At 34.7% G+C, this 16,145-nt stretch overlaps 1 protein-coding gene across 1 annotated transcript in view; it reads right to left on the bottom strand.

Moving 5' to 3' along the window:
- Positions 1–3,493, bottom strand: part of LOC123522858 (uncharacterized) — a 39,913-nt gene extending 36,420 nt beyond the window's left edge. Inside the window, exon 1 of the mRNA XM_045300337.2 lies at positions 2,787–3,493. The gene's annotated coding sequence lies outside the window, so the exon portion shown is untranslated. The remainder of the gene's footprint in view (positions 1–2,786) is intronic.
- Between the last annotated feature and the right edge of the window lie 12,652 nt (positions 3,494–16,145).

Raw genomic sequence — 16,145 nt, 5'->3', positions numbered from 1 at the left:
TTATACAACAGGAGATATATTTGGACTCGTACCCAGCTTGGAAAACCGTATTGGACTCACCTAGCGGCTCGTCCAGTATGGGTTTCTCAGCAGGGTACTGTAAATGCATGTACGGTTTACATTTACATTAATTGATTGAATGGTGCATTTTTAAAGTTCGCAGGATCAGTCAATAGCGGGTGTGGCCACCAGCAGCATTCATCACAGCTAAACATCTTTTTCGCATTGATGCGCTCAAACGACGCACAAATTTAATTGGAATGTTACGCCACTCCTGGATAATCGCAATTGACTGATCCTGCGAACTTTAAAAATGCACAATTCAATCAATAACTGCATTTTATTGTTATCTACTGTGTTTTTGTTACGTTTTTGTTTTTCATTCTGTTACAGGATAGTTATGTGTTACTCATGTCAAATTTCATTGTATTTGGTTTAACATTAAATAAAATATCGATACTTATGTACATATGGGCGTTGGAACTTTTGACTAGTATATAAGTAAAGGCACTTTACAGACTCATATACTAATCTAAATACAACATAAAGTACTTGATCAATATCGGAAGACAGCTGTAGTTTTCAATAAGACAGTAATTACCTTGCGCGATCAATAAACTTGTTTTGCGAAAGATAATATATAAAACCAATTGACAATCAATTACATGTTCTTCGATACATGTTGTTAGGGTATGTCAATATTTGAATAAACAGTGAACTACGAGCTGACAAATGTCGACAAATATCTATTTATGTCCCTGGATAAAGGTATAATATCGAAATCAGAAAAAATCTGTGCTCTTGTAACTTCTGCTCAACGCGTTCATCGGTGTTTGCATCCATTTCTTTATGGTGAGAGTGTAGCCATGTCGCCACAATGAGAGTATCGCTAGAACTGATTTCAACATGTACATAATCCTCTTACGTATCTCACTATACGTTCTAACAAACAATACCAGTCAAACCGGTTTGTAAATCAGTGTCCGTGAGGACAACGGTACTCTGCTACACGATGTGCCGCAGAGTACAAATATTATTTTGCTATAAAATTGTATTTCTGTTCAATTTTGACAAACCCTAAAAAAATCTCGATTGTTATAAGTGTTTCATTGCCGACATGTTTGCCTAGGATAACATCTTTTCTACGCATGCATTAAATGTTTGTATTTTTTATGCGCAGGTCGAATTACTACAAGTGCTGGCGACTAAGGACACACACATCTTAACATTCAAATAAATACATGCAGCACAAATGTACAATGTCCTTGTATCATGATAATGAGCTAATTTAAAAGTGATGATGATGAACTTTTGTGAGATCATAGATTTAAGACGCGAGACGTAGATATTTAAACTGGTCTTAGAAACCCTTAAAGAAGTAAGAATAAACCAAACTCTTATAGACATTATTTCTCATCAGCGATGACAAATATAATATTCTGTAAAGTCTTTTGAATGAAATTTTCATAATCTGGTAAAGATACAACTATCTTATCTGCAATCAGTCATAGCTTGTATCCTACTTATCTTTATAAAACATGTTAAATGAAAATTACATACAATTAGGTACTATCAATACATGTTCACGAGTAAGTGTACCACGTTAAAACATTGAAGATCTTTTGTTTATATTATTATTATTATTATTATTATTTATTATTATTATTATTACCAAAACGCATCTTCGAAAACCTTTGCTTAACGTTACAAGTTACAACACATCATGTGATGGACGTCGCGGTCAATTTTAATGGATTTCTTGAAGTGTTTACTTAGCAATACATACGGATATATCATCACATTGAACTTTGAGTTGTTTAGAAAACAAATTGCCTCTTTTCGGGATAGATAAATAGATTTATTTCAACATAACACGTACAATTACATGGCAAGTATGACATCAATACATAAATCATACACTAAACAATATATGAACTAATATAGCCATGTCAATCAACATTATATGTCAAGGATAACACAAAAGGAGTCTAAACTCCTATTTCCATTGTGGTCCTTGAGATGTTATGTTGTATGACATTGGAAGATATCAATGAGTGAGAATCATTCCGAGTTGCTGTAACACATAACAATGACTAGACTTTGACTAGATGTGAAAATATTGAAAACTTATTAAAAACGTCTAAAATTAAACATTTAAATGACTACTAGTAGACTATCTATCTGACTAAGTTAAAAACTTACTAGAAAAAAATGTTTACAGCACATGTTGTAAAAGTTAAATAGAATTTAACTTAACAGAGCTGTCAGTATTGGTGACAAATGCCCCCGAAGCAGACCCAAAAATGCCACAGTTGTATGCGCAAAAAATCAAAAATCATTTTGTGACCTTGACCTTGACCTAAGAGGCCTGGGTCATAAGCGTGACACATCTTCTCAATATGATTAACATTTGTGTCAAATTATTTTCAAATCCCTTCATAAATGGCACAGTTATGGACCACCTTTGACTTGTAAGTGTGACATTGACCTTTGAGCTAGGGCTCTGGGTCCTTGGAACAGTCAGACACGTATATAAAAAAAACCGTTTTGTTTGTTGTTTTTTTTCTAAAAAAAAACGAATCACTTCACACTCTTATTCATTTGTGTGCAAGTATCTTTAAATCTTTGAATACACGTTCACATGTTTGTCTTTGCCAGTCATAATCAGAATAATGTAAGCATATAGTTATTTGGCAACAAACTGTTTTAGTAAAACAGACGTAATGTCGGTATTTGTCATTGATTTAGAGACGAATAAAATGGATTCTAAATAAATCGTTATTTACCTTTTTATTTTCAGCTTTCTAAAAGTTTACTCCTGGGCTCATTTCCGCCATGCTTGTCAGAAATCACAAATGTACACATTGTACCAAAGTCTATTTTAGATTGCGCATGCATATCTCAAATCCGGAGCGGATCTATATTTAGAATTTTTGATTAGATTAGGAAACCTACGTACATTGTATTACGACTGAATATTGTTATCGTTTTAATATACTCGCGTTTACAAAAACAATTGTATGACTTTAGGATATTTTTGTTTATCAGAAAAGTAGGCCCAAAATTTCGCCGTCTGATTATTTTAGTGCTGTTTCACAAGTTTAAGAAGTGATATGTTTACACCATTTTGTTGGTATAGCCAAGCATTATGACTCCATAAACAAACACACGTAACTTGTTTCATAATTAAGGACGACTTAACAAGGAACTACATGTAATTATCATTCAATATAACATATATATAACTGTACAGATTCAATACCCCTTTTATATGGTGCAAAAGAGAGCAAACGAGAAAACAGACAAAAAAAACACCACAGACAAAAAAAAAATACAACAAAAAATATATATATTGTATACAGTGCAAACAATAAAGAAAGCTACAGATTTGTAAATTTTAGTTGTAGAAGTGAGGGATCAAGCTCACGGCTATTGGTTTCGTGGTCTAACGGTGTCTCCACTGGACCACTACGGTCGATCTATATAATATGTGCCCTGTGTCCTCTTTTTAAATATATGGGTAACAAATGAATTGGTTAGAATACTTCGATTGTGAAAATAGCTGTGATATAAATACTGACCAATTATGCACTTTTGACACTTACACCATTAAGTGTGATGCCTTTATAAAGTAGCGCTCTATATACATAAAGCTTCGATTAAAAATCGCTCTAAATCCATTTAAAAAAATGCAACTTTTTCAATTTTATTTTAAGCTAACTGATGAAATACTATGTTGTGTCATTGCGATATAATTATGCCCACAAACAATGTCACCACTTTTGGTGAGGATAAGATGAAAACTGTTTGACTTAGAGAGCGGACATACTTTTGGACGCCGATCGCCGCTCGCCCATCATGGGTGTTCACATAATACTATAACGATTTACACTCAATGATCCGATTAAAGTTTACTTATGAGAAAGAGTTATATGCCCTCGACTTACCGAAAACATGTTTTTTCTTTGTTCTACCTTTACACTATAGGATAATTTATCCTAAAAAATATTTACACAGAATAGGCGTACTTATACAAGATCTCATTCCTATTCAGTTACAATTATAATCGGGTGTAAGTATGTTAAAAATAATTTATCTATGATTTATCAAAACTGATACATTTTCACTTTCATTACACTCTATTATCTCCATTTATCATCTTATATTTATCATAATAAACACGTTGAGGTGAGGATATATATGATCTATAACGAAAACTGTTACTGACCAGATCAAAGTAGAAGATTCACACGTATGTGTGTCCCGCCTGTTTTATAAAAAATATCATATTTACTAACACAGCGATTTCTTAACCATAAGGTCTCAGTTATCTTTGAAGCTGAACTTTGGCTTATGAACAAATGAATAATTTCAATTCTATCAACAGTTCATCACCTTCACTCTTTACCAATCCTTTTCAGAATAGAATTCTAATTCTTGTAAAACTTTGGCAGGGTAATATCATGAGCCACATTGGTCACTGAAAATAGCAGTCTAGGTTCTTGCAGGCTTCATCACCGTTCATAAACAAAATCAGTAAAATCGCATCTACAAACAATTTGTTTGGTTGCATTTTATGCTTCTAAATTATCTTCTCATAGGTTTTACTATCGTGTATGAGCTCTTAAATCTGCAAAGGTGTCACGTCACCATTGTCGATCATGTTTTTAATGTCTATGCATATGGCTTTTGTGTCAAGTTTGGCCTTTGGTTTGGGTTGTAACTCCTATGTAACAATACTCTTTCCAACATTTGTCTGTCCGTCATATTCATTGATTATTTAATTTCATTTAAATATTGCCTTTGTTATTTTCAAAAGAAATATATAGTGCACAAAACTAGGTATAAGACAGAATCCGGCCAAATTTGCAAGGAAGAGTGTGGTACCAGACAAAGTCAATTTCTATCAAAGCCGGAATACGATTTTAGTTTTTGAAAGACACAATTACCAAAGCACTATTTTTGTACCTTTTTGCTACGTCTATCGAACGTTGAACGAAATATGTTTGCAATTATACCTAAGAAGACCGGAATATTAAGGGCTAAATTGACACTATTCAGTCTGCATATTCAGCTTTTTACGGCACATATTTTCTTCATTTTCCAAAAAGGTATTTTATGTATATCGGAGTAAATACAGCTCTCCAATTACAAATCTGACTCATTTATGAACTTAGTCAAGTATAATCCATTGGAACAAATAAAATGAACAATTTGATCTGTCAATTATTGATATAAATGGGCTCTATACGATGATAAAACGATGAATAGCTGATCCAATAACCTATTTGCTATACATATACATAGTATGTCACGGCAATCTTAATTATCACATTTGAAGAACAGGTGAAAGAAGACAATTTGAAACGTATTTGAACATTTTAGTATGCTATCTTATTTTTCAGATTCAGCTTTATGAAAAATAATTAGATGTACACATGTAACCATATGTGAATACACGTCGAGGAGCTGATACTTGATGTTTTAAGTATTGAAATTGATCTGTCCAGATCTTCTAATTGCCTATCATTTTCACTAATATTCTTTTACTAATGTATGAATAAAAATCAAGCCAGATAAAAAGTCACTATTTATGATGCGCGGTTAACAGTCTTTAAGGGTCTAAATCACACATTTAAGGCGGAAAAATAATTTCTCTGAAAAAAACCCCATAAAAGTGAGTAAAAAAAACTTAAAGTGATTAGCGGTTACCGTACTAACTTACTGACATTTTGCAAGATATTTTTATAAATAACTAAATATAGTAGTAGTAAACCTTTCCAATGCTTTTAAAACAATGCAAAAAAGTTTACATTCTTTTTGCATTTTTACCATTATCTAACTTTCATTTTCACCAAATTTATCTTAGTGTAATATATACATTCTGTGCCATTCTTGGTGGAAATAATATCATTTTCACTAATATTCTTTTACTAATGTATGAATAAAAATCAAGCCAGATAAAAAGTCACTATTTATGATGCGCGGTTAACAGTCTTTAAGGGTCTAAATCACACATTTAAGGCGGAAAAATAATTTCTCTGAAAAAAACCCCATAAAAGTGAGTAAAAAAAACTTAAAGTGATTAGCGGTTACCGTACAAACTTACTGACATTTTGCAAGATATTTTTATAAATAACTAAATATAGTAGTAGTAAACCTTTCCAATGCTTTTAAAACAATGCAAAAAAGTTTACATTCTTTTTGCATTTTTACCATTATCTAACTTTCATTTTCACCAAATTTATCTTAGTGTAATATATACATTCTGTGCCATTCTTGGTGGAAATAAAAATTTAATGAAATTCATGGACATCAAACTCATTTGAAATAATTTTTATATTCCTCAGACTTGAAATAAAGAAAAAGTGCGTTCTATGTAGTATTTCTGTTAAATGGTTGTACTTTTATGTTCATGTTAAAAAGAAAAGAAAAATTCTAATATCAGACACAAAGTGTAATACGATATTTCATGGATCATTATGGTGTATCAGAAGACTTTGATACATCATCATCGGTCAGTAAAAAATCAGACCTTGTGTGAGTGGTACGAAGGTTATGTCAATGTATTGTATAAAAACCCATTTATAGGCAATGACAACCTTTTGCATATAGACCGATTCAAACGCCATGTTACTTGTGTCATTCTACTTGTTTAGTGATTTCCATTCATATTCATATCGTAACACTATCGTATTTTGCGTTGGAATTATCGGTATTGGATTAACGCTGTTCATTCCGGTTTTTGCATTACAGAGGTAGAGGTTTCTTAATAATGTGTGTCTATATTTCCGAAACTGCCTTTATGCTATGCTATGCTATGCTTTATGTTATAGCAGTTTCTGCTATAACACGACAGCCAGTGTACTTGCCATAGAAAGGTCAAAGCACAAGGTCAAAGGTTAAGTAAGTGAATTTTTGATATAAAGGTAAGATTTTCGCCATTCTTGCTACTTTTCTGCCATAAACCTCCGAGTTTTCGGTAATGATTATGAATTTGGGAAGTGAAACAAATAGCTTGCACATCTAATAAATTTGTTATAGAAAAGAAATAAATATCATTGTTGCTAAGTATTCACAAACTTTGACTTCAGACGCAACTTAAGACGCAATATTTAAACCAATTTATAGGGTAACAGGAAGTAACATGAGTTTACAGTGGAATAGATTTTTGTAAATGCACGCATTTGAATTCATTATAGTTACCTTAAATGCGAAAGTGCCCTTGAAATTTAATGGTTTGTCCTATGGGCCATTTTGATGCTAATACCAAAGAATTAACAAAGAAAACAGTCAGAGGTCATTAATGCCTAAGATATTAGGTTCAACTATAGATCAAATTGAAAAATACTACATTATACATTTACTTAACTATAATATTCTTAGTATTTATTCAGTGCTAGTACTGAAAACTGATGTCGTAATTTTTATATGAGCAGAGTGGACCATCATCATGATGTCTAATATATCGATACTTTCTTTTCTATCATTTCCAGAAACAAATATCAATCAAACCACCTATCTCAAATGTATACTTGAGATCTTGAATTATTTCGGAGCAACTTCTGTTGATAAAAGTTTTTAAATTAACAGAATAAAAAAAGGACGGTGACTGCTGCGTTTCTTGACAGGATGTAAAGGACTATGACTGCTGCGTTTTTGACAGGGTGTATAGGACTATGACTGCTGTGTTTTCGACAGGGTGTATAGGACTATGACTGCTGTGTTTTCGACAGGGTGTATAGGACTATGACTGCTGTGTTTTTGACAGGGTGTATAGGACTATGACTGCTGTGTTTTTGACAGGGTGTATAGGACAATGACTGCTGTGTTTTTGACAGGGTGTATGGGACTATGACTGCTGTGTTATTTGACAGGATGTTAAGGACTATGACTGCTGATTTTTGACAGGATGTATAGGACTATGACTGCTGTGATTTTGACAGGATGTATAGGACTATGACTGCTGTGTTCTTGACAGGGTGTATAGGACTATGACTGCTGTGTTTTTGACAGGCTGTAAAGGACTATGACTGCTGTGTTTTTGACAGGATGTATAGGACTATGACTGCTGTGTTTGACAGGGTGTAAAGGACTATGACTGCTGTGTTTTTTTGACAGGGTGTTTAGGACAATGACTGCTGTGTTTTTGACAGGGTGTATGGGACTATGACTGCTGTGTTATTTGACAGGGAGTAAAGGGCGATGACTGCTGTGTTGTTTAACTGGGTGTATGGCACTATGACTGCTGTGTTATTTGACAGGGAGTAAAGGGCGATTACTGATGTGTTGTTTGACAGGGTGTATGGGACTATGACTGCTGTGTTTTTGACAGGGTATATAGGACTATGACTGCTGTGTTTTGACAGGGTGTATAGGACTATGACTGCTGTGTTTTTGACAGGGTGTATAGGACTATGACTGCTGTGTTTTTGACAGGGTGTATAGGACAATGACTGCTGTGTTATTTGACAGGGTGTAAAGGACTATGACTGCTGTGTTTTTGACAGAGTGTATAGGACTATGACTGCTGTGTTTTTGACAAGGTGTAAAGGACTATGACTGATGTGTTTTGACAGGGTGTAAAGGACAATGACTGCTATGTGTTTGACAGGGTGTATGGGACTATGACTGCTGTGTTATTTGACAGAGAGTAATGGGCGATGACTGCTGTGTTGTTTGACTGGGTGAATAGGACGATGACTGCTGTGTTATTTGACAGGGTGAAAAGGACTATGACTGCTATGTTGTTTGACAGGGTGTATAGGACTATGAATGCTGTGTTATTTGACAGGGTGTTAAGGACTATGACTTATGTGTTGTTTGATATGGTGTATAGAACTATGACTCAATAAGACTATGACTGCTGTGTTATTTGACAGGGTGTGAAGGACTTTGACAGCTGTGTTGTCATGCAGGGTGTATAGGACTATGACTGCTGTGGTATTTAAATCCTGTCAAACAAGAGAGCAGTCATTGTTATTTACACCCTGTCAAACAACACAGCAGTCTTCGTCATTTACACACTGTTACCCAACACAGCAGTCATCGTCCTTTACACACTGTCAAACAATAAAGAAGTCATCGTCCTTTACACCCTGTCAAACAACACAGCAGTCATAGTCCTTTACACCCTTTCAAGAAACGCCGCAGTCACCGTCCTTTCCACCTTGTTAAACAACACAGCAGTCAACGTCCAATGCACCCTGTCAAACAGTGTCCCTTTTTATCCTGCCAATCAACATTGCAGTCAGTGTCCCTTACATCTTGAAAAACTACACAGCAGTCATCATAATTCATACCCTGTCAAGCACTGTACTTAACATCCTGTCAAAAAAAAACACAGCAGTCATCGTCCTTTACACCCTGTCAACAAAAACACAGCAGTCACCGTCCTTTACACATTGTTAAACAACAAATCAGTCACCGCCACTGTCTTATATATACTCCCTGCTAAACAACACAGCAGTCACCGTCCATTACACCTGGCCAGACCACACATCAGTCACCATCCCTTACACCCTGTCAAACAACACAGCAATTATTTTTTACACCTGGCAGAACCACAGAGCACATAAGTCATTGTTCTGAACAAACCGTCAAACAACACAACAGTCGACGTCCTATACATCTTTTCAAACCTCATAGCAATCACCGTCCTAAACCTCCTGTCAAACAACACAACAGTCACCGTCCTAGCCACCCTGTCAAACAACACAGCAGTCATTTTTCTAAACATCCTGTAAAACAACACAGCAGTCACCGTCCTCAACACCCTGTCAAACAACACAGCAGTCTTCGTCCTTTATCCCTCTCAAACCACAGAGGAATCACCTTACTATGCACCCTGTCAAACCACACAGCGGTCATTTTCCTCTACTCTCTGTAAAACAACACAACAGTAACCATCCTTTACATCCTGCTAAATAACACAGCAGTCACAGTCCTTCACACCCTGTCAAACAACGCAGCAATCATCGTCCTATAAACCCTGTCAAACAACACAGCAGTCACCGTCCTAACCAGTCATTTTTCTGTACATCCTATAAAACAACACACTCAGCAGTCACCGTCCTCAACAACCTGTCAAACAACATAGCAGTAGATGTCCTATACACCCTCTCAAACCACATAGGAGTCATCTTAATCTGTCAAACAACACAGTAGTCATCGTCCTGTACACCCTGTCAAACAACGCAGCAATCATCGTCCTTTACATCCTGTCAAACAACACAGCCCTCATTGTCCTTTACACCTGGCCATACTTCACAGCAGTCATCGTCCTCTAAACCCTGTCAAAGATCACACAATAAAGTCATCGTCCTATACACCCGGTTAAACAACATAGCCCTCATTGTCTTTTACACCTGGCCAAATTATACAGCAGTCATCGTCCTTTACACCCTGTCAAAAATCACAAAAGTCATCGTCCTATACACCCGGTCAAACAAAACAGCAGTCATTACCTTTTACACCTGGTAAAATAGCATGGCACTCATAAGGCCAGATTTTTATTATATTTTTTTTGTTACTCGGATCCTGGGCAGAAAAATGTCGACAGGAGGAGGGAAAAAAGGGCAGTAAAACAACAGACGATAAGTGATAACTTCAAATGTGTTGCCTGAAAGGTTTTAACAGTACTTTAATACGCATTTAACCTGTAATACAAAGAAAAATACCATTCTGTGTTTAATTTTTATCATCTTGAACATAAAATTGCTGATTTCAAAAACTTTAAAAAAATCACTCTTATGGCATGGATACTATTTGTCCTCGGTCATAACATCTCCGGCAAGTATTAAATTGATGATTGAATAGAAAATCATCCGTCATTTTCAATGGTCTGATCGGCTGGTTTCATTCCTAACATGTACATACTTTTATTTTAATTCACAAACTTTTCTGACCAAGATCTTGATTTAATATCTCAAATATTTACTTGTTGGATTTTAAGTCTGACACAATTGTATAGGTCATATGGTGACTTTTCAGCTTTTAATGGTGCAGGAAGACCCCAGGTACCCCTCCAGGCATCATCTCAAGGAAGATTGGGCACCTGGATAGAACCACCTACCTTCCGTCAGCCAGCTGGATATCTTCCTCACATGATGACCTGAGTGGGGCTCGAACCCACAGCGGTTAGAGGCAAGTGATTCAAAGTCTTATTTATATTCAATGGTCAGAAAATGACTGCTTGGGAGAAAGCATAAGTAGCTAGATAGGTCCCTGAAAGGAATTTGTATGCAATGGAATATAGATAAATATCTTCTATCGGGCAACTTGTCATATGTCTTCATAAGCATATCACAGGGTCTATTCCCTTCATTATAGGGGCCTCTAACAGGCCTCAGAAAGTATCTTTTAAATCATGCAGTTTTCCCCAAAATCAGGTTTTTTTTATTCCCCTTTGCCAAAATACCGAGCTATTTTTGCCCCAAATCACAGGCCTGGGCCCCTTCCCCTCCTGGTAAAAAAAACAAACATTACCCAAAAGCTGAAACGGACAACTCCTTTGTTTGGCAGCACTTTCTTGCTCCTATACCTCATCCCCATGTCATATATAACTCCCAAAGGTATATCGAATTCACATTCAATGTTGTCATTGTAATTTACGTCAGTTAAATCTTCAAATATTTGTCTAGCATTTTGACTTTGAGACACCGTTACTGACCGTAACCGTTTCGTTATCTAAATTTCGCCAAAGTTTTTCTAGCTTTTAAAGTTACATCTTCTTGGTCTTTACAGAACTTGTTTTTCATTGTTTTATTTTCTATATACCGGATCCCAAACCAAAGATTCCGGCGCTTTTCCATCGCGCATAAATTGTTCAAAGACAATCTTAAGTTTCAAGTTTATTCAGAAGAACATGACCCCTAACAGTGTGTGCATATATAATACACAAGATTGAGCAATACATATTATTATGATTATGAATGGCTATATGTAACTGGACTTACATTAGTATCAAAAACATTTGGAAGTACAACTCCAGCAGTCTGCAATTCCACAAGTCCCAAAAAGGGGAGAAATAGGAAATATTAAATGGAATGACTAGATGATAATTGCACCAAAGTCCTGTGGATCATCACAAAACACTAGAGTCGCAATCCAAAAACCTTAAAATATGGAGACATCTATACAGTACCATATTAAGAGAGACCAAAAACAAAGAAAACAAAGCAATCAAGTGACTTGCCATTTACAAAACAAAAGTGTAATAAGCAGAAAGAAACTATTACAATTTAGATAGTACAACTTTACAGAATTCCGCTAACCTGAGCAAAATACTAACATTTCTTGAATCAAACAGTACTTTCACTTTAGTAGTTTTATGTTTTTTTAATAAGAAGCAATCATTTAACATTTACAGACAAGTGTGTAATTAAAAGGAATACACTATTGAAATTAAGATAGCAAAGTTTTACCTGAATAATATACTAACATTTCCTGAATTAAAGTGTTTTCACTTTAGCGGTGTTAAGGTTTTTAATGAAAATCTATCACTTAACAATTTAATACAGACATATGTGCAATTAAAAGGAAGACACTATTGAAATTTAGATAGCAAAGTTTTACCTGAATAATATACTAACATTTCCTGAATTAAAGTGTTTTCACTTTAGCGGTGTTAAGGTTTTTAATGAAAATCTATCACTTAACAATTTAATACAGACATATGTGCAATTAAAAGGAAGACACTATCGAAATTTAGATAGTATAATTTTACAAAATTTTGCCAACCTGAATAATATACTAACATTTTCAGAATTAAACTGTGCATTCATTTCAGTAGTGTTATGGTTTTTAATAAAATCAGTAGGGTTGTATTTCTTTCTTTCTTTTCTAAAATAATGATATTCAAATATATAGAGAAACTCATCCCCAAATTTGTAAATACTACATAACTCGTAGATGCGATCCTCTCTTATGATACCAAGGAAACGACATTTTTCTACTAGTAACACGTCTAAACTTACACAAACTTATTCTAAGATCAGTCGGAAGTATACTCAGATAATATTCAAAACAATGAGATGTTTTAAATATCCTATAATTAAAAAAATTAGGCATTATATACAAATAAAATTATACCAATTTTGCTTAAACTGATCACACAACCTGTTGTTTACCATTTTAGCAAGATTGCAATTTTGATGTACAAACTGGTTTAGCCAATAACCCGAAAAACCACAATAGTTCAATGTTTCTTTAATTTTGCATAACCATTTTGAGTCAAAAATATCAGAATTATGTAAATGTAAAATGAGTTTATATAAAGTAGTAGATATCTTATCTAAAGGCACTTTAAAATGAAGATAAACATCCAACAAACATTTCTGATTAAAATGTGATCAATTGTGCTACAGTCCTTTCTAAACCCGGTTTAAATTTTACACAAGTTTTTGTTAACGTACAGGAGACGCTTTCATTTGAGCGGAAATCGCGCCTATATGACACTGACGGCTAATGCGCTGACGAATATCGACGTTGGCGTCGTCAAAATAATTTTGAATTTTTTTAAATGTCTTTTTTTTTCAAAAATGACGGAAAATAGTGTCGTCGGGTCTGAGTAACGAAACATCAACAAACCCTGGCCTTATCCTTAACTTCCTGTCAAACAACACGGCAGTCATTGTTCTTAACATCCGTCGAACAACACAGCAGGCATCGAGCTAAGGCATCTGGTCAAATAATGCGGCAGTCATCGTCCTTAATATCCGGTGGAACAACACAGCAGTCACCGTTCTTTAAGCCCGATAGAAAAAACATCAGTCATCGTCATTTACATCCGGTAAAAAAACACAGAGGTCATCGTACTTTACAGAAGTCATCGTCCTTTATATCTGGTCAAACAACACGGTGGCCGTCGTCCTTTACCACCGGTGAAACAAACACCAGTCATCGTCATTTCATTTACATCCTGTAAAACGACATAGAAGTCATCGTTCTTTACAGAAGTTTACATCCTTTATATCTTGTCAAACGACACAGAAAGCATCGTCCTTTACAAACGTTCATACAACATGGCAGTCACCTGGTCAAACAAAACAGCAGTCATTGTCCTTCACATCCGATCAAACATCACAGAAGACATTGTTCTTCAAGTTCCATCCGATCAAATAGCACAGCAATCATCGTCCTTATCCGGCCAATCGACACAGTAGTTAACATTTTTTTAAACCCGGTCAAACGATACAGAAGTCATCGTCATTTACTGCCGGTCAAACAACACAGCAAAGAGATAAAATAATCAGCAGCAGTATTTCATTTTTAGCGAATCTTTAATAGGTAAAATCTTATTGAATCAGGAATTCAGTGCATATTTCAGATGGTTCCTCTTGAAGACAAGCCGGATATCGTATTGAACCAAAGCGATTTGCGAAAGCCAAATGAGCGGCCACAGATGTAAGCGACGAAAATACGGTTACGAACTAGTATAAACTGCTTTCAAATTGTTTTATCATGTGCAAAGGGCATAAGAGCAAACAGAAATTTTAAATCAATTAAAATTGCCCTTAAAATTAAATATGCTTGTCGGCGACGAAATATTTGTTGATTTTTTAACTTTTTAGGAAACATAGAAAACTTTTTTCGGAAGAAAAAAATAGATAGATAAATAAATAAAAAATGCACACATGTTAAGTTCATATAGCATTATCAGTTATACTTTGTGACACACCTCAGGTTTCAACGCATATAATATATACGAGATTTTATGATAAGATGAAATGTTCGTGAAAAACACGTGATTTACCTAACGTCTGTTTTGAATTAAAATTAAATTAAAGCCCTTTTACGATATTTTTTTCGCAGAGCTTTTATGTTGCAATATTTTAGTAACTATGATAAATTGCTTTATTTTCCGGGTGTGATATTTGTTTTCCACTTTGATAACATTTTATCTCTTGTTTGGTGATCCGTTACCAGTAAGAAACGACCAAAATATATACCAGGAAGTACAAAAGATGGTCCAATGAATTTATATGAATTTGGCTCATATTATTTTTTTGTGCTTTCTGACTGGATAGGATGTACAAAATGTCCGCAGTACAAGCTGGATTATCACTCAGTTCTGAAAATATATGTTTGTACAAATGAATAAACGTGGTTTTGCCGGCCGGCGAAATGTTAATCTGAGTATCAGTTATTCAAGATGAACATTTTAAAGTTAATTTGATTCCGATGCAACTAACAAAAATATCTGTATTAGTTTTCATCATCTTGCATTGAGAATAAAGCTGGTATGTACGTATAACATCCCATGCACGTGACATAATTCGTGGAACTTGATATCCGATAAAGAAAAGTTTCACATATGAAATCCAAATGTTTTTCCTCCGATAAATTAACCGAGATAACCATTTTCATTGCATTGTTAATGTGTCCTATACAGTGTTAAGCCAATTTGAAAAGCCATACATGTATATTCCTCACTTGTTGAGAAATGTTGATAAAAAGGACTAGCTTTTTTGTATATCATGTTGGTTAAACTCTGATTTGACAGTGGTCGTTGACAGTAAGTTATTTTCGGAGAAAAAGTACTGGTACAGGTTAATTACAAGCCGTTAAATATCTGAAATTTGTAAAATGGCGCTAAACCTAAACAAAACAAAAAAAATTCATTTTAAAGTCAATGACATGTACTTGAAAAACGTTTAGGTAAAAAATGATGTTGAGTAAGCCAAGTAACGACGGACCGTTTTCTATTCTGTCCCGGTCTTTACTTCTTTACTCCATTTTCACATTGTGATCAGCTACCTGACTTAGTTACCAGTAGTGATTTGCTCTCCGTATTCGATTGACTTAACTCATATGAATCAAATTTGCCAATAAATTGGACATCTTAACGAAACTTTAACCAGTTCAAAACTATCTCAGTTGTTCATACAGAAATGATCATATCATGATACTTAAAGACAAATTTTGTTGAAGTAACAATACCTTCAGATCCGAAATATTGCGGAATGATTCTAATTTCATATGGGTAATGGTTAGAATTTTCTCGGACTTTATCATAAACTATCAAACTTTCATCTAAAATCAAAGTATGAAATCAGTCAAATATTTCAATGAAACTTAAACGTTTGTAGCCTGTAGCATCGCATGTAGCATTCGCAGTCAAGAGTCTAATTTGACTTCTGAGT

This window comes from Mercenaria mercenaria, chromosome 8 (assembly GCF_021730395.1).
Source record: "Mercenaria mercenaria strain notata chromosome 8, MADL_Memer_1, whole genome shotgun sequence".
NCBI classification, from domain to species: Eukaryota; Metazoa; Mollusca; class Bivalvia; order Venerida; family Veneridae; genus Mercenaria; species Mercenaria mercenaria.
This window is presented reverse-complemented; position numbering and strand designations above follow the sequence as displayed.